This window comes from Macaca nemestrina, chromosome 13, assembly GCF_043159975.1.
Source record: "Macaca nemestrina isolate mMacNem1 chromosome 13, mMacNem.hap1, whole genome shotgun sequence".
NCBI classification, from domain to species: domain Eukaryota; kingdom Metazoa; phylum Chordata; class Mammalia; order Primates; family Cercopithecidae; genus Macaca; species Macaca nemestrina.
In genome coordinates, this window is record NC_092137.1 from 71,609,597 (window position 1) to 71,633,435 (window position 23,839).

Here is a 23,839-nt window from a genome sequence, read left to right on the forward strand (position 1 = left end):
TGTTGTATCTTCCAGTTCTTAGAACAGTGACAGAGAGTAAATATTCAATGTAATGTAAGTCAAATTATGTTACTCCTTTGCTCAAAACCTTCTTGTTTTATTCACAGTAAAAAACCAAAGCCTTCAAAATGGCCTATGTTATGGACAGAATTTTGTCCTCCCCAAATTTATATACTGAAGCCCTAACTCCCCATACACCTCAGAATGTGGCTATATTTGGAGATTGGACTTTTAAAGAGGTGATTATGATTAAATGAGGTCATAATGGTGGGGCCCTAATCCAATATGATTAGTGTTCTTATAAGAAGAGGAAGATGCATGTGCATAGAGAAAAGACCATGTGAGGACACAGTGGGAAGGCAGCCAACTGCAAGCCAAGGAGAGAATTGTCAAGAGAAACCAAACCTGTTAATACCGTGACTGTGGACTTGCAGCCTCCAGAATGGAGAGAAATAATTTCTGTTGTCTAAGCCACCGAACTTGTGATTTGTTACAGCAGCCCTAGCACACTAATACAGCAAGTGTTTCCAGCTCCCCTCCACCTCATCTCCCATGTCCTCTCTTAATAATGCTGTTGTGGCCTCTTTGGCCTTTCGGCTTTCTCAAGTACAGCAAGCTGGCATTCACCTCAGAGCTTTTACATTTTACTTTCACTCTTCCTGGAATACTCTTCCTCCTAGATTCTGTACTGCTTATTCACACACTTGTCAGATTTCTGCTCCAATGTTGCCTTCTTAGTGATGCCTTTCTTGACCATCTCATTTCAAATTGCAGCCTCTGTTATGTGTCCTGGTCTTGCTTTGTTTTCCTCCATAGCATTTGTCGCCATTTGACATACTATAAATGTACTTGTTAATTGTCTGTCTCCCTGATCAAGGCTGTATGTGCCATGAGGGCAGGAATGAGTGTTGCCTTTTGGTTTGCTACTCCTTGGTGGCTAGAATAGTTCCAGGCACAGAGTGCACCCTCAAGTAATATTTTGTTCTGCGGTATTTTATGTGAGGGTCAGTCAGGTGTGGCCACAAGAGGAGTTCCAGGAGAAGCTCAGGGAAACAAAGTTTACTATGCTCATAGGTCCTAAAAGCAGGAAGCATGCTCTGCCATACAGGGCCACATGAGGAAACACCCAAGTCCATCAGGAGGCAGAAGGGGCAGGAACGAGTGGCAAGAGGAGGAGCCCAGGCCAAGGCCTTTATTGGAGTTTCTCAGGGAAAGGCAAGACAGAGCAGGGTAAACAGCTCAGGACTGGCTAGTTTGAATCATTTCTGCAGGCTCTTAGCTATAGAAGTGGTCTGTAGTTGCCTGGTAACCTGCCCCTGGGACGACTAAGGCAGAGGAATATTGCCTCCTGGGGTATACCGGCCTGATAGAGGAGGATGGCTCTGAATTGGTAGTTTGCATATCAAAGTCAAGCTCCGGCTGAACTTTGCCTTCTCTAAGAATTGGCTAGCCCCAGGAGTGGCAATTTCTCCCCAGCCAGAAAGGTTAATAAGATGTCAAACATCATAATATACAGAAAATAAAAACATAAACAATACATATTTACTGGCTCAGTTAATGAAATGGCCCTGACTCACAGGTAGACAAATAGATCGTTAAACCAGACTGGAAGGGCTGTAAATCCATTTTTATACATGGAAACGCAATAGTTTTTGTTGTTTGCTTTTTAAGGGGAAGATATATTTTAATTATGTGAAAAAGAATGGTTTACTTAACATCTGGAACCTTCATGATTGCCTTTATTCATTTGGAAGAAAATGAAGCTAGATCTACCTCATACCATAAAAATTATGTTAGATTGATTAAACATCTAAATGTAAGAAATAAAATTGTGAAGTTGTAAACAAAAGTGAACAATTGTGAACAACTGTGAAGTTTAGATAACTTAGGAGAATTTTGTGTAATTTCTGGGTGTGTATGCTTCAAGGGAGTGGGATGAAAAGAAAACTCAGAAGTCATAAATGAAAAGATTGATTTGATTTAATGAACATTTAGTTTATAATAGCAAAAGGTAGAAACAAAATTTCAGTGAGGAGAAACTAATTGCCACATATTTGACAAATACATATATAGTGAGAGCTACCTCTGATAAGACAATCACTTCACTAGAAATATGCACAAAGAATATGAAAAGGAGTTATTTTAAATGAAGAAATACACATGACTCCTGCCAAAGCCTGGACATGGGAGCCTGGCTGGGAGCTCACCCTCGGTCCCTCCTTGTGTTGCCAATTTATTAGCAGCAGATAAACCAGTTAGGAGACTTAAAAAAAAAAAAAAGAAAAAAGAAGTACACCTGTCTAGTAGATATGAAAAGATGCTCGACAGTGACACACACACACACACACACACACACACACACACACACACACACTCATCAGAGTCATTCATTCTTGCAAGAAATATTTGCTGATTTTCTACTATGTATCAAGTATTATTCTCTGTATTGGAAATAAAGCAGTGAAGAAAACAGACAAATATCCCTGACCTCAGGGAGCTTACATTTCTAGTGGAGGAAGATGGAGAAGAAACAAATAAATAAAAAATTGGTATATTGGAAGGTGATAAGTGCTGTGCAAATAAAGTCATATAAGGGGCCCACGTAAAGGAAATGAAAGAAATTTCGTAAGTTACTTTGCCTAACTCTAGGGAAATGTTTGAAAATCTAGATGAAATGAATGCTTTTCAAGCAAAATATAAATTACCAAATTCATCGTGGAAGAGAGAGAAATTCTTACCCAACTAAATATCATAAAGTATCAAGAGAAAATTAGAGAAGAACAACTCTCAGAAAAAGCACCAAACAAGATATTTCAAAGGTGAATTATTTCAAACTTTAAAGAACAGATAGAAGTCCAATGATATTTAAAGTATTTCAGGTTTGAGAAAGAAGTGAGTTTGTAGGGAAATGGTTCTTTTCTTTTTTTTTTTTTTTTTGAGACAAAGTCTGACTCTGTTGCCCAGGCTGGAGTGCAGTGGCACGATCTCACCTCACTGCAACCTCTGCCTCCTGGGTTCATGTGATTCTCCTGCCTCAGCCTCCCAAGTAGCTGGGATTACAGGCACACACCACCAAAGCCAGCTAAGTTTTGTATTTTTAGTAGAGATCGTGTTTCACTATGTTGGTCAGGCTGGTCTCGAACTCCTGACCTCGTGATTCACCCACCTCGGCCTCCCAAAGTGCTGGGATTACAGGCATGAGCCACCCTGCCTGACCTATTTTCTTACATATTTAGTGGAAGCGACACTTTGTAGAAACTTTTTGGGAAGTTTTCCTACAACACCTATTAAAATTAAATGTATGTACACACATACACATTTAATCTAGCAGTCCCACTGTGATGATTCTAGCCTTTAGAAATTAAAGCATCATTTGGTAAGTCTTTGTATACAGCAATGTTTGTAGTAGCAGAAAGACTGGAAACAACTTCAGTGTTCAACAACAGGTTGAATAATTGCTGAGGCAGCTATACTATGAATATTATATAATTATTTTAAAAAGGATTATATGGTTTACTTGGAGAAATGTCAGTAATCAGAAAAGTAAATAGCTGATGTGCGAAAAAAGAAGACATTTCCTGTTACATGCAAATAATGTGTTTGTATGACTATGAAGAAATGTGTAGAAGGAAACTTATTAAATGTTAACATGGGTTATTTGGTGTTTAGGGGGCACTTGTTGGCTTTTTCTTTGTTTTTAGTTTGTTGTCCCTAGCAGGATTTTTAGTTTGAAATGAAAATCCGATTAAGATATCTTTTTAAAACGACTTTTCTTTTGAGTCTTTCAAATGCTTGTTTTAATGTGAATAAAAGAAATGCATCTGCTTGAGTGCTAGGTAAAACCGATGTGTGAGACTCAGGGTGGGTGGTGTGATTTGTGTGGTATGCATAAGGCAGGGCTTGTAGCTTTACCAGATTTTGTCCAATGACTGGGTTTTCATATTGGTGTAGTATAGTCACCTTGAGAAGATAAAACATTACATAACACAGTTCTTTAACTTCTGTCATCCCAAGGTTTTTCATGGGTAAAATGAGGATTACGAATACCTACCATACAGATAGGGCTTTTTATTGTGAAATGACAACAGGATTTTCAGAGTGTTAAAGTTTTAGCTGAATAAGCTTTAGTTGAATTCTAATTTACAGTTTTGAGTAGCAATGACACACATCATTGCCATAGGGATCAAAAGGTGCAAGGTGACAGGATAAAAGGCAAAATCTTGACCATACAAAGCATTATATTATGTGCTACGCCTGAGTATAACCTGTTATAATATAATGTTATTGTTATTATTATTATTATTTGAGATGGAGTCTCACTCTGTTGCCCAGGCTGGAGTGCAGTGGTGCGATCTCCGCTGACTGCAACCTCGGCCTCCCTGGTTCAAGCAATTCTCCTACCTCAGCACCCCCAGTAGCTAGGATTACAGGCGCGCGCCACCACGCCCGGCTATTTTTTGTGTTTTTAGTAGAGACAGGGTTTCACATTGTTGGCCAGGCTGGTCTTGAACTCCAGACCTCAGATGATCCATCCACCTCGGTCTCCCAAAGTGCTGGGATTACAGGCGTCAGCCACCGCGCCTGGCCATATAATGTTATTATTGAATGCACAAAATGATCAGGGAAGACTTCATGAAGGAGGTGAAACAATATAGATCTTAAAAGGATGAGCGGTTTGGAGAGGACAGGCACAGAACCAGCAAAGGGGTGGAGACGGCGCTGGAGGTTTTTTTGTGTTTTTTTTTGTGTTTTTTTTTTTTTTGCCGCAGGCGCCTTGGCCGCCGCCACGCGGGAGCGCCCCCTTCCGGGAGCCAGCTCCCCCGGGCTCTTCTTGGGCTTCGGGCGAGCGCAGTGCCAGCGGTACGCAGGCGCTGGGAGCCTACGAGGGCTCGCAGGGGCTGGAGAGCCGCGCATGCGTGCACCTCATTGGAGGCGGTAGCTTTTTCGGCGTCGAGACTGGAGGCAGAGTGCTAAACTGTGGGGCGCGAATGGGATCCGGCTGTTAGTCGGGTAGGCATAGGTAGGACCGCTGCCCTGTGGGGAGTACGGGGTTGGAAGGCGGAGGCCCGTATCGTGGGGGTCCCGAGCCCTTCCTGCGAGATCCGGGCCGACTATTGTATCTGTGTCGCAGCGGCTCCGCACAAAATGGCGGCGGGCAGACGGCGGGGGCGGGAGGAGGTTGGGGGACCCCCGGGATGGGAAGGGAAGCTGTGCTGTGCTGCCCTGCTCCGTCGTTTGTTCACCTCGCTACCCGGGAGCGCCCGTCCGGGCACCCGTGTAGGACCCTGCCTCGAGAAGAGCTGCCTGACGCCGTTGCACTGGGCCGAGGATCTTGAAGAGTCTTTTGGCGAGGCCGAGGCGGCCCCTTCCCCAGCCGCGCAGGGCCTGCCGAGGCTGCGCCGGGCCTGACAGCCGAGGAAGCGGTGGTGAGGGAGCGCCGAGCAGGGAGGAAGCGTTCCCGTCGGGCCCGAAGAGGCGGTGGAGTTTGAGCCGAGCCCCCTCTGGCCAGCGACATTGTGCAAGAAGCGTGGAGAGAAGAGCGTGTTTGTGTTTGGAGCTGGGGAGGGGGAGTCGGGATGAGGGAGGGAATGTTAGGATCCAGCGGCTTTTGCGGGCCGGCGTTCTGTGCTGCGTAGTGCAGGTATGAAAGCAAAGAAAATGTCACCTCTGTGTGGGAGACTGAGGACTCATAAATGGTTGTGATACCTAACAGCATTTCCAGATTTCTCAGAGGAATTGTGAAAACAACGTCAGTGAATTGTTTTCGTGTGATTCTTTGCTTGGGCCCCGTTCTCTTAAAGGGAGGGGGAATGTGTATATCACAGACTGGAATCCTTGAGAACCTTTGAAATAGATCTTTTGTTGTTTGAGGTAATTGGTAATGAGGGATACTTCAGTATTACAAAATCATTAATTGAGCTAGACAGTGAAGGCTACCTGAAGCTAATTTTTCTTAATCTTAAAATTTGCCCTTAGGCGAAGTTTGGGGCGAGGACCAGGAATTGTAGTAGTCTAAAGGAGTCCCGATGAAAAACTTGTCACCAGGATCCATCGACTTATGTTAAACTACTTTTTCCAACGAGCTTTGGAATTGTGCACACAAAATTTTCTGCGTTTTTCCCTCATTTGTTATAAAGGATTATTTTTTCAGGGATGTTGTGCTTGCTGGTTCAGATTTACAATTAAAAATTGATAACCTGGAAAAAAGGATTGACCAAAAAAAGGTGAAGTTAAGGAAGTTTTCGCAGAAAAACATGTTGATGACATTACTTCAGATAACTAAATTTTGTTAATGATTAGACATTCGAGACTTAGTGGACTTACAGTTGCTATCTTTTAAAAAAATTTATTTGACAGCATTTTGTGTTTTATTTTGTACTCCATATTCTGTAATATGTATTTTTAAATAATTAGAGGGCATTCCAGCATGTTAATACACTGAAATATGCTGGGCCATTCCTTCCTTGGGAGTTTATTTGTCTTGGAAGCAAGAAAGGGTAAATATAACAGCTGGAAGAAATCACAAAATCTAATTCGTTTTTATTAACAAGTTTTCATAATATGTTTATGGTCACATACTTATTGTATATTGGTTGTATTTGTTTTGTAATTTTTTTTTGCATTTTGTTTCGGAGGGTGTGTACGGCAGTTACTCTAGTTTAAAAAGGTTTAGGTACTCTAAAGTCGTCACTGTACTTGAAGACTATCTTACGGTTTTTCTTGGGTGCTCTTAAGTAGGTGATCTCTGGAAATTTTTTTCTTAGGTAGTGAAAGAAAATGAGACAAGTTGTTTAGTGGAAAGAGAATAGGCTTTGCAATCAGAAGATCTGGAATCAGATCTCTTCCTCAGTATGTGTGAGACTTTGGTAAATTATTTTAGTCTTTCTGAGCTTTTGTTTCCTTATCTCTAAAATGGTGACATTATTACTTCCTGCTTGGGATTTTTGTGAGTGACTGTTAAGTGAGACAGTGTATAGAAAACTCCTATTCCTTGGCAGATACTAGGTACTTAATGTTAGCTGTTACTTTTATTTCAAAATTTAAGTGCTTAGGCAGCATCATTTGATAGAAAATTATTATCTGTGGGTATTCTAATTAAACGGCTTAAAAGGATTTAGAGTAATACAATTTTGGAGTTGAAAGGCAATCTAATCTAACTTTTATTAAAATGTTTTGTGCTTCTATAAACTTTTTACATGTCTCTCTTGTAGAACTTACCAATATATATTGTAACTATTTATATGATTGTAACGTTAGTCTTTGTATCTTTCCCAGTGCCTGGTATGTATTAGATGCTAAGATGTTGAGTGAGTGAACTCAGCTGATAGTCACTAGAGCCTGGGCTCTGAATCATGCTCTTTCCATTGTGCCTTAATGTATACTGTTTAAGGTTTGGACTAAATTTGTCCAAATCCTTAATAAAATGCCTTATATACTTAGAAACAGTACTTCCAGTATTGGTACCCAGTAACACAGTTTGGGCTGTTTAGCAAGGAAACAGGCGCTGATGAATCAAGTTGCAATGTAGTGGTTTTAGAGACTCTCCACATTGAAAGTAATTATGTTTGTGGCTAAAACTAATAAGCCCTCATGTGTATCCAGTTTATCTACTCTTCACTGCTTTAACTTTATTTAGTCTTTTGAAATTTGTGATGGAAAATTAAAAGGGAAGGAAAATAAGTATATAGAAGATGAGAATAATGGAAAGGAAGAAGAGTGAGGAAAAGGTGAGATGTAGAAATAAAACACACAACTATAATAATGGGGGTGAGGGCTGGGTGCGGTGGCTCATGCCTGTAATCCCAGCACTTTGGGAGGCAAGGTGAGCGGATCACGAGGTCAGAAGATCTAGACCGTCCTGGCTAACATGGTGAAATCTCATATCTACTAAAAATAGAAAAAAAAAGCTGGGCATGGTGGCGGGTGCCTGTAGTCCCAGCATCTGGGGAGGCTGAGGGCATGAACCCAGGAGGCAGAGGTTGCAGTGAGCCGAGATTGTGCCCCTGCACTCCAGCCTGGGTGACATAGCCAGACTTTGTCCAAAAACAAAACAAAACAAAAAAACTCCGGTGAGGGTCAATAATAATAAGGGTTTTAAATTGAAAAGAAAGTCCAGGAAACAGAAGTAGGTTTAATGTACATATGTTTTCTTGCTTTGTTTTGTTTTTGAGACAGGATCTCACTCTATCTCGAAGGCCACCATGACTCACTGCAGCCTCTACCTCCTGGGTGCAAGCGATGTTCCTGCCTCAGTCTCCTGAGTAGTTGGGACAACAGGCATACGTCACCACGCTTGGCTAATCTTTTAAAAAAAAAATTGTAGAGACAAGGTCTTGCTGTATTGCCCAGGCTGGTCTTGAACTCCTGGACTCAAACCATCCTCCCACCTTGGCTTCCTAAATTGCTGGGATTACAGGTGTGAGCCATTGCGCCTAGCCTGTTTCCTTAATGGTTACCCTGAGAAACATATATTTTGGATTTTTTTTTACTCTTTTGAACCAAAATATGTTTATCGTTCATATCAAGTTTTAAAAAAATTTCCTATCTTATTTCCACAGTCTTTATTTATTAAGCTTTTAGCTAATTTGCCGGTTGTCTCTGCTGAGTATGAGTTGCCAACTTTTAAATATTTTTACCAAAAAAACCCCAAAAACTATTTTACTATGGAAAATTTTAAACATATGCAAAAGTAAAGAGAATGATACTAATTCATTCATGTGCCTATCCAGTTTCAGTTATCTAGCTAATGGTCAGTCTTGTTTCATCTCTACTTGCTTATTTTTAAACAAATCCTTCTATCAGTTCAGTATATAGTTCAGAATTTTCTCTAGAGTGTTTAGGAAAAAACATGCGTGTTACACCTAAAACAATAACAGTTACTATGAGTAATTAATTTTGATATCAGATATTCAGACAGATACCAGATTTCCCCAGTTATCTCACTACCTCCCACCCCCATGCATATGTGGTAAAGGTTGTTGGAGTAAGGATCCAGCTAATGTTCATAATTGGTTACGATTGATAACTCTCAAGTCTATAAACTCCTCACCTACCTTTTCTTACAGTTTACTTGTTGAAGAAAAACTTTGCTTTTTATACATTATTAGATAATCCTTTGCTTCATCAGCATCTGAATTCATGAATTTTGATGTGGCTTTAAAAATTTACTTGATAAGGCTGGGCATGGTGGCTCATGCCTGTAATTCCAGCACTTCGGGAGGCCGAGGCAGGCGGATCACCTGAGGTCAGGAGTTTAAGACCAGCCTGACCAACATGGAGAAACCCCATCTCTACTAAAAATACAAAATTAGCTGTGGTGGTGGCGCATGCCTGTAATCCCAGCTACCCTGGAGGCTAAGGTAGGAGAATCGCTTGAACACAGGAGACGGAGGTTGCAGTGAGCCGAGATTGCTCCATTGTACTCCAGCCTGGGCAACAAGAGCGAAATTCCGTCACAAAAAAAGAAGTACTTGATAAACAAATTTCTAGATCTCAGTATAGGAAATACTGAAAGAAAGGTGAACATAAGCAATTAACTCCTGTTTCTAATATTATTTTCAAAAATTACTCGTCTTACTAAAGGGAAGAAACACCTATTTTCTTAAGTAAAGCATTTTGTTTACTGTTTAGCATTTTTTGAGCACCTCGTTGCATGTCAGGATTTACAATTTTAATTAATCTTCACAGCAGCATTCCGAATGGGTACTGTTTCATTTTCACAGGATGAAACAGGCTTGGATTAACCAGCTTGCTCTGGGTAACATTGTTAGCAAGCAGCAGGACCAGAGTTATTTCACAGGATGAAGCAGGCTTGGATTAACCAACTTGCTCAGGGTAACGTTAGCAAGCAGCAGGACCAGAGTTAAAACACTGAATGTAGGGTCTAAGTTCTTAAACACTATGCTGTACTACCTCTCTAAAGCTGAATTAATAGTGTTAAATTTTACTTATGGGAGTTAACTAATTTTGCATGAAGTCATTCACTGGCACCCCTCCTAGCAGGGTGGGTATCTTCAGATCAGTGGACATTTCCCCAAAGATTAGATTATTATGGATTGCATAATAGGCTGACTAACAGTCAATAGTTAGGAAGTGAACATGATGTAGACAAGAAGGGCCAAATCCAAAAATGTGTTTAAGGCTGATGCTCTTTATTATACTGCAAGTTTTCTGCCTCTTGCCATATTGCTTATAGTTTTTTCTTTTTTTTGCTTTGTATACAATAAGATAACATAGTCCAATGTTAGACATGAAATATTGGGTCATTCACTATATTTGAATGAATTTAAGTGCCAGGTGACAGGGGAGTTCCCTGTCTCCTCCATATATGTTTTTTTCCTGAAAAGTTTGACATTAAGTTGCATATATTGTGGTCCTTTATCCCTAAATACTTTAGCGTGTATTTCCTAAAAATATTTTCTTTCATAGTCATCATAGTTACTAACTTCAGTAAATTTCACATTTATAAAATCTTTTTTTAAAAATTTTTTTGAGTCAGTGTCTGGCTCTGTCACCCAGGCTGGAGTCCAGTGGGTGATCTCGGCTCACTGCGGTCTCTGCCTTCTGGGCTCAAGCGATCCTCCCAAGTGGCTGGGAGTACTGGCTCAGGCGCGCACCGTCATGCCTACTTTTTATTTTTTTGTAGAGATGGGGTTTCGCCATGTTGCTCAGACTGGTCTCGAACTCCTGAGCTTAAGCCTTCCACCTGTCTGGGCCTCCCAAAGTAGTAAGATCACATGCGTGAGTCACGGCATAGCCTATAAAATTAATCAATCTACTGTTTGTATTCTGGTTTTTGTCAATTGACCCAATAATGTTTTTTATAGCAGTTTTTCTTCCCCTTCCAGTACAGGACTAAACTAAGATCAGATGTTGCATTTAGTTATGTCTTTTTAATCTTCTTTAATCTGGAACATTTCCGTAATGTGCCTTTATCTTTTGTGAAGTTGACATTTTTGAAGAATACAATCTGCTTTGCTTTTCTCTTTAATAGAGCATTTCTCATTTTGGATTTATCTGATGTTTCCTCTTGATTAGATGTAGATTATATGTCCCTGGGCAGAAAAATCACATAACTAATGCTATGTCCCCAGGATATCAGATCTGGAGATTCACCGTTTCTATTTGCCCTTCATGCATGATACTGTGTGTGAGCATATGTTTTGGTTAAAGTGCTTGTTTCCCCCCACTCTCCCTGGAATCAATCTGTGGAGAGACATTTTAAGACCATGCAAATATCCTACTCATCAGAATTTACCTCTGTAATACCCACTCATGATTCTTACCCGAACCATTCTTTACTATGGTGATTGCAAAATGATTTTCTACTTCCATTGTTATTCTACATTTACTAGTAGGTACTCAGCACTCTATAAGAGCTTCCCTTCTTCCCATTGATTAATTTATTGCTATGTGTTTATGGACTCCTGTTTTTTCCAGTGTTCGATAATTTATTGCGGTTGAGTTCTTTCTTGCTTTCTCCCATTTCCTATTTGTATTTCTTGTCTTCCACAATGAAAGCCCTAAGTTCCTAGCACCATCAAAACATTTACTTACTTGCTCAAATCTATGATGTGTCTAAAGTAGTTTCAGAATTGCTTCATCCAGGCCGGGCGCGGTGGCTCACGCCTGTAATCCCAGCACTTTGGGAGGCCGAGGCGGGCGGATCACAAGGTCAGGAGATGGAGACCACGGTGAAACCCCGTCTCTACTAAAAATACAAAAAATTGGCCGGGCGCGGTGGCTCAAGCCTGTAATCCCAGCACTTTGGGAGGCCGAGGCGGGTGGATCACGAGGTCAGGAGATCGAGACTATCCTGGCTAACATGGTGAAACCCCGTCTCTACTAAAAATACAAAAAAAACTAGCCGGGCGTGGTGGCGGGCGCCTGTAGTCTCAGTTACTTGGGAGGCTGAGGCGGGAGAATGGCGTGAACCCGGGAGGCGGAGCTTGCAGTGAGCCGAGATCACGCCACTGCACTCCAGCCTGGGAGACACAGCAAGACTCCGTCTCAAAAAAAAAAAAAAAAAAAAAAAAAAAAAAAAAATTAGCCGGGCGCGCGGTTGTGGGCGCCTGTAGTCCCAGCTACTCGGGAGGCTGAGGCAGGAAAATGGCGTGAACCCGGGAGGCGGAGCTTGCAGTGAGCCGAGATCGCGCCACTGCACTCCAGCCTGGGCGACAGAGCGAGACTCCGTCTCAAAAAAAAAAAAAAAAAAAAAAAAAAATTGCTTCATCCATGCCACTACAAAAAATAAAATTACTAAAAAGAGTGAAAATTTTTTCTTCTTCTCTTTCTCTTAGCTCCATCAAAACTGAGGTACATAAATCATTTCTTTTATTTATTTATTTTCCTGGGGGGCTGTAACACTCAGGGGGTGTGGCCTCCTGTGAGGTACATAAATTGAATAGCGGTTTTTAAGTTTTTGGATTATTTTCTTTTTCCCCTAGAATGTATTGTGGTATGCATTTGAAATATGATTGGATTGGTTTGCTTTCAGTGTTATTTTTCTCCATCCTTACTGATTTTTAAAATATATGTAAATTGTTAACATGTTTCCAAAGGTTAAAACTGTACAGTAAAATGCTCCGTGAAATAACATTACCATATCCCTTCAATCCTTTCTATCCATTACCCCTTATAGATTACCAACTTCACCGTTTTCTGTATTATCTTTCGTTTCTTTATGCTAACCATAAACAGGTATATGTATGTTTTCCTATTTTCCTTTTTTGTTTAACACAAAAGGTGGCATACTGTATGCTCATTTGTACTTGTAAAGACTTTAAGGCTTATGATTTTTAATGCATTTAGTCAGTTTAGGTTTTCTTTTTTTTTTTTTTTTGAGATGGAGTCTCATGTTCACCCAGGCTGGAGTGCAGTGGTGCGACCTCAGCTCACTGCAACCTCCTCCTCCCAGGTGCAAGTGGATTCTCCTGCCTCAGCCTCCTGAGTGGCTGGGATTACAGGTGCCTGCCACCACACCCAGCTAATTTTTATATTTTTAGTAGAGACAAGGTTTCTCCATGTTGGTCAGGCTGGTCTTGAACTCCTGACCTGGTGATCCGCCCGCCTCAGCCTCCCAAAGTGCTGGGATTACAGGCATGAGCCACCGCGCCCGGCCAGTTAAGGTATATTTAATTGAAGATTTTAGAACCCATTTTAGGTAAATGGAAACATTTTTTGGCCCATGTGACTCCATGAAGAAAAGCAAATAACCAAATGGCAGAGAGGGCAAGGATGCAGTTAGGCTTCAGAAACAATTGGGGACTGGATATTGAATACCTTCGTTATTGTCTTTGCTTCTTGGTCTTGCTGACCTCTGTTCCAGTGGCTTTTTTTGTTGTTGTTTTATGGTGCGGTTTCTCGGTAAAGCAGTAAATAGGGCTGTTAACAGCATTTGAATTTTAGAAACATCTACCACTTTTCTCATTTCTAGTTTAACAAAAAATCCTAGGGAAGATTTGTTTGTTCCAGCTTGGATAAGGTGGTTTCTCTTGGGCTAACGTGTTAGACCTTACTAGGAGTGTTTAGAGCAAGGCCACCAGTGCACATGTCCAGGGGAGCATCATTTACAATAAATACAATGTTGTGCTCTAGAGGCCCGTTTATGTATGCAGTGCACATGCTTTTAGGAAATAAAAAGGTATATCTTACAATAGCCCATTTATCAAAAAATTGTTTTCCTGAAATTGATAACAATATTAAATCGTTGCTATATGGGGTTAATGCCTGGTTCTCATGGAGATCTCTTCTTAACATTGTGCATTAGCAATTTTCCATTTTTTTCCGAATCTGAAATCATGGTGTTTATCAATCCTTGCAGTTAGTAATGAAATTTGGTGTTGCCCTTCATGATGCCAAATAACGTTTCTAATTTTCTGCTTATTTTTGCTTCCTATTTCGTTGACTGTTTCTTTGAAGGCACCACATTTTGGCATTTTAACATTAAACATGGTACTCTCTGTCAACACTTGGACACCCTCAGAATTGTTACTTGCATATGTTTTGTGAGACAAGAGAGGACAAAAACTAATAGTAAAGAAGTTGGCTGAATGGCTTTATCTGCGTGGTAGGAGAGATTGGCAGATTGAGTACCAGGAAAGCACAGAGTGACATGTTAGTTTTTATAGCTGAATAAACAATCAGCCTCTTGTATTAACTAGCCATTGTAATAACTGCATTCTTAAGTACCAAAGTGAATTTATATACTCTGAGACAAATAGTGCTCAAACAAAGCAGTACCAAATGAGGTATATGTTTGTATGTCTAGAAAAATAATGTTAGTGGTAGTTTTCCTTTTGTCGGAAGATTATAGAATACTTTTTATTCTTTCCTGCATGTTACAGGGTAGTTTTTCTTTTTTGGGGGCGGATTATGAACCTGTTTTGTTTTTTTATGATTAGAAAGAAAGTTATAAAGTAAATTTATACTTAATGTATCTGGTATATGGAAAGAACACCAATGGGAGATGTTGTAATCTTATTACTTCCTAGCTATGTTTTACTTAATGTGTAAACTGGAATTCCTTTGCTCTTAAGGTCATTGTGAAGCTCAGACGAGATAATATTTAAAGTGCTTTGTAAACTATAAAGTAGTGTAAGTCCAAGTATAGGGTTTGATATAAATCTTTTCCTTGTAAGTCTAATGGGGCCATTATCTGATGGATTGATTTTTGATGATGGCTTTGGATAAAGTACCCATATCTGTAAAGAAAATTAAGGGCTCCCTTCCTTCTGAAAGACTGCATCAAAATAATAGGCAGTTCTTAATTGTCCATGGTATTGGAGATTTCAGAAATACCTCACAGGATCTAATAGCGCTGTCTTTTTAATTCGTCAAGCCGTTCTGTCATGGCTTCCTTAGGAACCCAGTTTCTACTATGTGTTTCTGAAAGAATTTTTATGGTTGACATTATATTGAATATTTCTTGTTTTACAGTGGCATGTTTTTGTTCTTAAAAGGACACAAATGAGAGTTATTAGTTATTTGTTAAAACAGTTCAAAGGTTGAGAATATTTTGTCACTATTCAGTTTTTGAAAAATATTAAATTTAGAAAAATAAAATGTCATTTGAAAAGAGCAAATAGCATAGTTCTAATTTTGTACAATGTTGGATATACCACACCTGCCCATCATGCATGCATGAACGTACACTAAAGTAGATGAAACTATACCAGAGTATTAATTTACTCTGGGTGATGGTTTTATTGGTAAGGATTTTGTTTGCAGGTTGTTACTGTTTTCTGTTACAAGCACACGTTACTTACTTAACTAGGAATAAAACATTTATTTTAAAGAGTTAATACTATTTAATTGCAGTTTTTTCCCCAACGAGTTAATAGTTAAGAACCCTGATCTCAACTCTCGTTTTTGCAGGTTATTTATTTCATAAGAAAACTATCCATAAATCTTCCGATGAACAAACCTCTTTATGACCAGAGCTCCTGGGGTTAAAGGAGAAAGGTTTTATAATGACTGTCTTAATTTGTTTGGTGGTTTTCCAGGTATTAATGCCAAATTTGCCTTTGGTTTCTGTTTCTTACCACATTGTTTTCAGGTTACATCATTATCTTAAAAAGGCAGAGGGTTTATTTTCTTCGTTGTGATATAACCTAATTCTTAGAGGTTTCTTACCAAGATCACTTTGCTTGTTTTGCTTTATTTTACTTTCTAAATTTTACAAATTAATTTTTTCCACCAAAAGGTAGAATGAAACAAAGATAGCAAAATATCAAACTGTTTAGTAATAGCTAAAAAGTCAAGTGGGAAGGAAGGGTGAAGGGTATAGGGTATAATTTAAATGATTTTAGACTTAAATCTGAATTTATTATTTATACATTGCTTGTTAATCAGCTTTTTAGCTGATTTGGCTTTGTCAGACCTTGATGTGATAATGTTAGATTGAGAAGAATGATGTCATCTTCACTAACTCATGTTTGTTGTTTTTTACTCGTCCCATTTTTTTCGTTTTGTTAAAAATGTCATACTGGCCGGGCATGGTGGCTCACGTCTGAAATCCCAGCACTTTAGGAGGCCTAGGTGGGTGAATCACATGAGGTCAGGAGTTCAAGACCAGCCTGGCCAACGTGGTGAAACCCTGTCTCTACTAAAAATACAAAAAGCCGGGCATGGTGTCGGACGCCTGTAATCTCAGCAATTCGGGAGGCTGAAGCAGGAGAATCGCTTGAACCCAGGAGGTGGAGGTTGCAGTGAGCTGAGGTTGTGTCATTGCACTCCAGCCTGGGTAACAGTGAGGCTCCGTATCAAAAAAAAGAAAAAAAAAGTCATACCTAATATTTAGGACTTAAACTTTTTATTTTGGAAATCTTCAGAAATGTGAAAAAAGCGCAGATAAATTCTTAGGGACTCATTACTCAGCTTCCACAGCCAGTATTTTTACGTGTCTTACTTCATCAAACTCCCTTCATCTACCACCACGACCGCCCCCTGCCCCACTACACATGTTCGCTCTTTCCCTCACCCCTGCCCAGATTATTTTAAAGAAAATCTCAGACACATTATTTTACTCATTAAGCACTTGACCTGTAACTTCTGCCCCTTTTTGCCAGTGCCTCTGTGAATCTGCATAGATAACTGTAGATTTAAAGTTTGTAATAGCCAAAAAAAAGGCATTAGGATGATGATGGTGGTGAGAGGAAAAAGAAAAGTACATATGAGAAGTATTGACAGGAATACATTGAATTTTATGTTTAGAAATGGAGTTATTTTATTTTTTTTTAATATCTTGGTAATTTGGTAAGAGAATTGGTATAGAGAGAGCAGAGGATTGAAAAAGCCACTAAAAACAGTAGCTGACATATGGCATAAGGGATGTTGGTTCCTAACACTTTTTTTCTGTCTTCATAGCTGACTTTTATCAAATAGTCCTGAGGGTGCAAAGATTCTAATGTTTTATCTGAAGCTATTTTTTTCTTGTCTTGAATGTTATGCCTTTGTCAGAAAAACGTATTAATAAGTTATAATTTACTTATTATCATTTCCAGTACAACTGTCTTATAGTATTTTATCCAGAGACTTTAGGATACTCCAAATTTTTGAAAATTTGGTAAACACATGTTTAGTGTAAGACATTATTTGAAATCTCATTTCTACTAGTTTCCTCAAATGTAGAAGATGCCATGCTACAAAACTCAATTCAAGCATTTCTGTCTTCCAGAAATCCTTTTCTGATACTTCAGCCTTATTATAATACTGACAAACCTTACTGCAATTTGTTTTTTTCTGTTAGATTGTTAGCAGTTTGGTTGTAGGAATGTAACTGTATTTTATTTGGCTTTAAAACTAGGAAGTAGCCTGGTTACTGTCATGTTAGGCTCTCAGAAGATATTTAATACATTGAGTGAATGATTCTGAACTTACTCCTTTCCACTAAAATCAAAAAGGGGAAAAAGAAGGGTCTATTAGGATGTATCTCCTCACCCCATCCCACAGTGGCATGCAGGATTTAGATGGACACTTGTAAGAAGGAAATGTGTGACCCACTGTCATTCCCTATTAAATGTTCTTGCCTGCCAGTAAGTAAAACAGAAACAACAAAAAATCAGTGTTTAGCAAAGTTGAGATGTACGGAAGTGATGATCCAGTAGAAAGTATTAGGCATGTAGCGGTGTAGGAAAGCCAGTAGCTGAAAATTAAATGGAATAGAAGAGAGATTAGATTGTCTCCTAACCATGTAAATTGAGGCCTTAAAAATGTAGATTCTGACACCCCTAAATAGAATTTCTTAACCTTTTGGGAGTCATAGACCTTTTTGACAAATGGATGACAGACTCTTATAGTTTGAGTTTGAATTTACTGCTTTATGCTCCCCTCTGCCCACCAAAAAAATCTCAGATATTTTCCTGTTGCATCACACCATCTCCTGTTAAAATTAATAGCTTGCCCTCTATTTCTAGTGTCCAAATTCTGAAATTCTCTCCAACCTAGAAGAATTTTCCTGTCTTGTCTGTATGGATTCTGATTCTGGTCATTAAAAGCCTTTACTTAGTAGTGTCCCCTTTTCTGAGGGAGATACATTCTAAAACCTCCCAGTGGATGCTGAAAATACGGATGTACTATAGTTTATTTGACCAGTTTCCAATCTCTCTACAAGCTTTTATAATTGCAGAAGCATGAAAAGGGAAGTTTTCAAGAGATTTTTAACTATATATTTTATCATTTTGTTTACTCTAATTTTATGAGATACTAGCTCCATCTTAAAAAGTAGAATGTTAGCTATATGAAGGAGAGATCTGTTCTGGCTTTAATATCTTTGGTCCTTCCTTACCTAGAACAATGATGTCAATAATTATTTTGTATGAATAAAAGCTGAATTTGAACTTACTCTCTAGATTTATTGCTAAGGAAAACTTTCTCAAAATTTCTTGGGAGTACTTAGTATTTAAAAAAATATCCTGAATGGCCTGATACTTAATCTTGGAATTTTATTCCCTTGAATTGATTGAGAAAGACATAAAAGTTAAGTGACAAAGTAAAGAAAAGTGCTGTTGGTGGAGCACCTAAGTTAAATTTGAAAAAATAAGACTTCAGAATTATGTAATTGCAAAAGGAAACTTTATAATACTTTATAAATAGAAAGCTTGCAGTATAACAAGCATCCTTTTAGTTAAAACATTTTATTTGGAGTGGATATGAAAGATAGAAGACAAACTTTGCTAAATGATTAAAAATGTACTTAACACTTTTAATTAAAAGTGAAAATTGTGCAAGTGAAATATGAGTATACACCACGGCTTTACTTTCTGAAGTTAGTTACCCGTAGTCAACCACCATCCAAAAATAGGTGAGTATAGTATGAGAATGGTGTTTTGAGAACAACCACATTCATATAACTTTTATTATGGTATATTTTAATTGTTTTTTATTGTTAATCTCTTACTGTAGCTGATTTATAAACATTATCACAGGTATGTATGTACAGGAAAAAACGCAGTATACATAGGATTTAGTACCATCTATGGTTTCAGGCATCCATTGGGGATTTTGGAATGCTTTCACCTCAGAGAAGGGTGACCATTACACTCCTTAAATTTCATTCACAAAGAAGAGGCAACATAATACTTACTTTTTTAACCATTGGAGATATGTTATTTGGCATGTAGGTCATAGGCAGATTTTTTATTTATATAAATTTTTTGAGACAGGGTCTTGCTTGGCCACCTAGGCTGGAGTACAGTGGTGGAAACAGCTCACTGCAGCCTTGACATCCTGGGCTCAAGCAGTCCTCCCGCCTCAGCCTCCTGAGTAGCTAGTTTTAAAAAGCCAACATGCTTGGTTTTTTCATTTTTGTAGAGATAAGGTCTCACCATGTTGCCCAAGCTGGCCTAGAACTCCTGGGCTCAAAGCAGTCCACCTGCCTTGGCCTTCCAAAGTGTTGGAATTACAGATGTGAACCGCCTGTATTTTTAAAAATGTCTTTATTACTTCTTACCGATGCCCAACATTGTGTGTCATGCTTTAATTTAAGAATCAATGTGATTTTAGTAGGAATTCTAATAAAGTTGGACAAATGTATGGTAAAGTAATTGATCATAATTCTTCTTTTTTTTTTTTCTTTTTTGAGACAGGGTCTTGCGCTGTCACCCAGCGGTGGTACAATCATGGCTCACTGCAGCCTCAACCACCCGGGCTCAGGTGATCTCCTGCCTCAGCCTCCTGAGTAGCTGGAACCATAGGGATGCCCCACCACTTTACTAATTTTTGTTAATTTTTTTATAGAGGTGAAGTCTCTATGTTGCCTAGGCTGGTCTCGCACTCCTGGGGTCAAGCCATCTACCCGCCTCAGCCCCCAAACTGTTATAGGCATGAGCCACTGTACCTGGCCCATAATTCTTCTTTTAATGATGTTTTGACAAAGTATTTCATCAGAAACTTCTCTACCAGGATTAGAAATGATGTGGTAGCATAAGAAGATGATGATTTTATATCAACTGGGTTATTGTGTGAAAATGTAACTATAAATACAAACTACAATGATATATACTACACATAAAAGTATGAAATTTGTGTGGCGTCTTGAGGTAAGTTAGAAGCATTGGCTGAAAGGATTAAAGAAAGTTGTTCTCAGAAAGGAAGTTGGCAGAAGTGACCTATTGGAAGATTGACACGTGCTTCCTTTAGTAGGTTTCCCAGGATATGAATGTTAGAAGAGAAACTTTCCTACCTCTAGCTAGCAGGTCCTGGGACCAGAATGCTCAGTAAATAACTGTAGCTGAACAGAACTCTGACTTTTCTTCCCAGTAGAGAAGGGAGAGAGATCTTCTAGGGAGAGCCAGGGCTACCAACTTATTACTCTATCTTCATTATATTAGATTTTAGGATGGGACTAACCATATGGGAGGTCAGGTGTGGTTTTTAAAGACTCCTAAAAAATGCAAACAGGCCATACCTCTGCATATTGATAGTTGAAATTCCTTAACTGCGAAAATGCCTTTTAATTCTTCTCTTCATGTGAATTCCAGATTGTTCTATGAAAGACTGATGTCTTTGCAGGACTAATAGTGACTACACACTGACGCTGCTGTGTTAAATACAGAAATAATTCTTCCATGATTAGCATGATTAGTAAGTAGTGGCTACTCCAAGGGTGGACCCCCACATCCTTTTCTCTTCTAGTTCCTTCCCTAGGGATGCCCCACCACTACCTTCTCGTGCTACAGCAACTTAAACCCTTAACAGTTTAAGGGTGGTAGACAAAGGAGGGGCTTAGGAGTCTACTTCCACACTGTAAAGCACCCATGTTTTGATTGTTCATTGCGTGTGCTTTACCAGTTACTAAATATTTCAGACATGACCCCTGGGTATATAGGTAGGAAAGTTTCTCTTTTAACATTTATATTCTGGGAAACCTACCATAGGAAGCAAATGTCTGTTTTACGAATAGAAACCCAGGTTTGGGAAGTGGAAAATGTAAAAAGGATTTTGATAAACTACAGCAGGGCTTCTCATAGCTTTTTTTCTTTTTTCTTTTTTTTTTTTTTAAAGACAGGGTCTCACTCTGTTGCCCAGGCTGCAGTACAGTGGTGCAACCTCGGCTCACTGCAACCTCTGCTTTCCAGGCTCAAGCGATTCTTCAGCCTTGGCCTCCCGAGTAGCCAGGGACTATAGGCACGAGCCAACATGCCTGGCTAATTCTTGTGTTTTGTTTGTTTGTTTGTTTGTTTGTTTTTGTAGAGACAGGATTTCGTCATGTTGCCCAGGCTGGTCTTGAACTCCTGGGCTCAGAGTAATCGGCCTGCCTTGGCCTCCCAAAGTGCTAGGATTGCAGGTGTGAGTGAACTACCTCACCTAGCCTCTCATAGACTTTAATATGCTAATAGACATTATGCCCCTCTTAAAAAGCAAGTATGGTGCCCTTCGAACTTTCTTGGCCAGGGAACATCTTTGTAGAAGACCGCTCAGAGTACTCTAGTATTCTGGAGAATACAGTTTGTCAAGGGCAGTTCTCTTAACCTCTATAAATGTGTACTTGAATCAGTGTAATGCAATGTTGGGCACATTAGGAAATACACAGTAGATTTTTGCCTTTAAGGAATTCAAAATGGAGATGATTCCAAATGATACTTCTTCACAATTACATTTAGTAATTAGATCACTCTGATTGAAATTTGCTGTTTTATTTTGGGGGAGAAACATTATTTGGAAGAGCTTGTGCTATGAATTTATAAGAGGAGTCTTCACCAAATGGAATAAGTGGTTCAGAAAACATTGTAATAACTAGATGATAAACTGCTTACATAAGCAATGCGTATCTTTTAGGATTGGGTGAAGACAGTTTTTGGAAGAGATTTTATTATGTAGAAGGTAGGCACAATTTCATATAATTTATGATTGTTTAAAAAGACCATGAGTTTGTTATAAATGAACTTTTTAACAGAATTTGGGTATCATTGTTTGGTAAGCTTGTGTCTGCAGCCTGTATCTGGTGAATCAAAAACGTATGTATTTGATGTATTTTTGTGTTTCATTCTAATTTGAAAATTAACCTGTGCATGTTAATAATGAATACTTTGGATGTGATCATTTAGGTAGTTTAACAAATATTTGAGGATCTTTTGAGTAGGAGTAGGGTTTATATGCTTGGGGGATAAGACTTAGCCATGAATATAAACCTTCAGTTGGCATTAGGTTGTTGAAAAAGATCATGTGTGTATGAGCGCAAAAATGTAAGATATTAAGAATCCAAAAATGGTACAAGCGATAAATAAAGGTTATTGGATGCTGGGCGATGTGGCTCACACCCCAGCACTTTGGGAGGCCGAGGCGAGTGGATCACTTGAGGTCAGGAGTTTGAGACCAGCCTGGCCTACGTGACGAAACCCCATCTCTACTAAAAATACAAAAATTAGCCAGGTAGCATGGTGGCGCATGCCTGTAATCCCAGCTACTTGGTAGGCTGAGGCAGGAGAATGGCTTGAACCCGAGAGGCAGAGGTTGCAGTGAGTCGAGATTGTGCCATTGGATTCCAGCTTGGGTAACAGCACATCCCTGTCTTTTAAAAAAAAAAAAAACAACCGGGTTATTGGAAGACTCACTCTCGGCATTGGTAGTCAGGGGAGGTTGAATGGGGGTGACCTTGAAGGATGAATAAAGTCAGGTCAGCATCCGGGGCAGGGTTTGTTTTTGATTGGAAGAGATGAAGAGAATTGGGAAGAATAAGAACAAAGACATAACAAAAATACCTGTCTGATAAAATTAGAGAGATTGGTTAGATTGGTTGGACCTTAAACAATAAAGCTAAGAAATAAAGAGAATGAGAAATTTGTGGATTTTTGAACAGAGGAGTTGTGTGGTAAAAATGTTCTTTTGCAAAGGTTAAATGTGATGGCAGCATGCAAAATGATTGGAAGGGAGGGTGTTAACCAGATAAAGACCATTTTCCCAGCCAAATTAACAATTAATAACATTATATATAAATAAAGAGAAAAGTATATAGTAAAGTAATGGATGGAATTGTAGCTTGAACCAGACAGTGATGGTTAGCAAATAGGATCCATGATGTTGATTTTTATAATGATTGTAGATGCCTCAAGACCTCACATTTTCCACCATGCATTTCAGTCATGCATAAAAGTGAGGTCCTGATAGAAAGCACCAACATAGTCTATATACTCATAAATTTTTTAATTGCAGGAGGAAACCCAAGTTATGTGGCTGCTGACCTTGGTCCTGAATGATAGCTAAAGTACTGTTTTCTGAGAAGAGTGTTGAAGTGGGTAGTACAGTCTTATGGGCTGGTCAGCAACCAGTTTTAACTAATAAAATGCCTGGAAACTGTAAGATACTTTGCTCACATCTGTTAATGGTTAAGAGCACAGATTACTGTACCAGATAACCTTGAATACAAATCTCAGCAGTCACTTGTCTTTGCAAGTTACTTTACCTGTGTGTGCCTTTGTGTCTTCCTCTGTAAAACTGTACATACCTCAGGATTGTTGTGAGCATCATTTAAAGTTCATAGAACACTGACTGACATATGGACAGTGCTGTATAAAGTTAATCATTATTATTATCCGTATATATTCGTCTAAACTGATTATGGAGGGAATCCAAAGGAAGGGTTACTGGTTTTGTTACGTATTATGTTCTGTGTTATAACAAATTCCATGCCATTGCTTACTATTTTCTTAGAGTCTGTAGTCAAGTTATTGACAGCACATTTTTATCTAACAAGAAACAACTATTTAATAATATGAACATAAGTGTAGTTTAATTGCCCTGTGGGATTGATTAGATGTGAAGGCTGATTCCAAGGAAGATTTGTGTTTTACAAAAATGGGTCTTTTAGGCTTACAGTTCTTTTATTATTTGTTTATCTGAT

At 39.0% G+C, this 23,839-nt stretch overlaps 1 protein-coding gene across 9 annotated transcripts in view; it reads left to right on the forward strand.

Moving 5' to 3' along the window:
- The window catches only part of LOC105465244 (zinc finger protein 638), a 156,555-nt gene that overhangs the window by 51,906 nt on the left and 80,810 nt on the right, over positions 1-23,839 (forward strand). For 2 of the 9 annotated variants that reach the window (XM_011713538.3, XM_011713540.3), the window contains exon 1: positions 4,906-5,010. The exons of 4 other annotated variants lie outside the window; for them this stretch is intronic. The gene's annotated coding sequence lies outside the window, so the exon portion shown is untranslated. Of the gene's footprint in view, positions 1-4,905; positions 5,021-23,839 lie in introns of those variants that run through there. 3 more of the 9 variants (XM_011713537.2, XM_011713539.3, XM_024787812.2) reach the window with 2 other exon arrangements.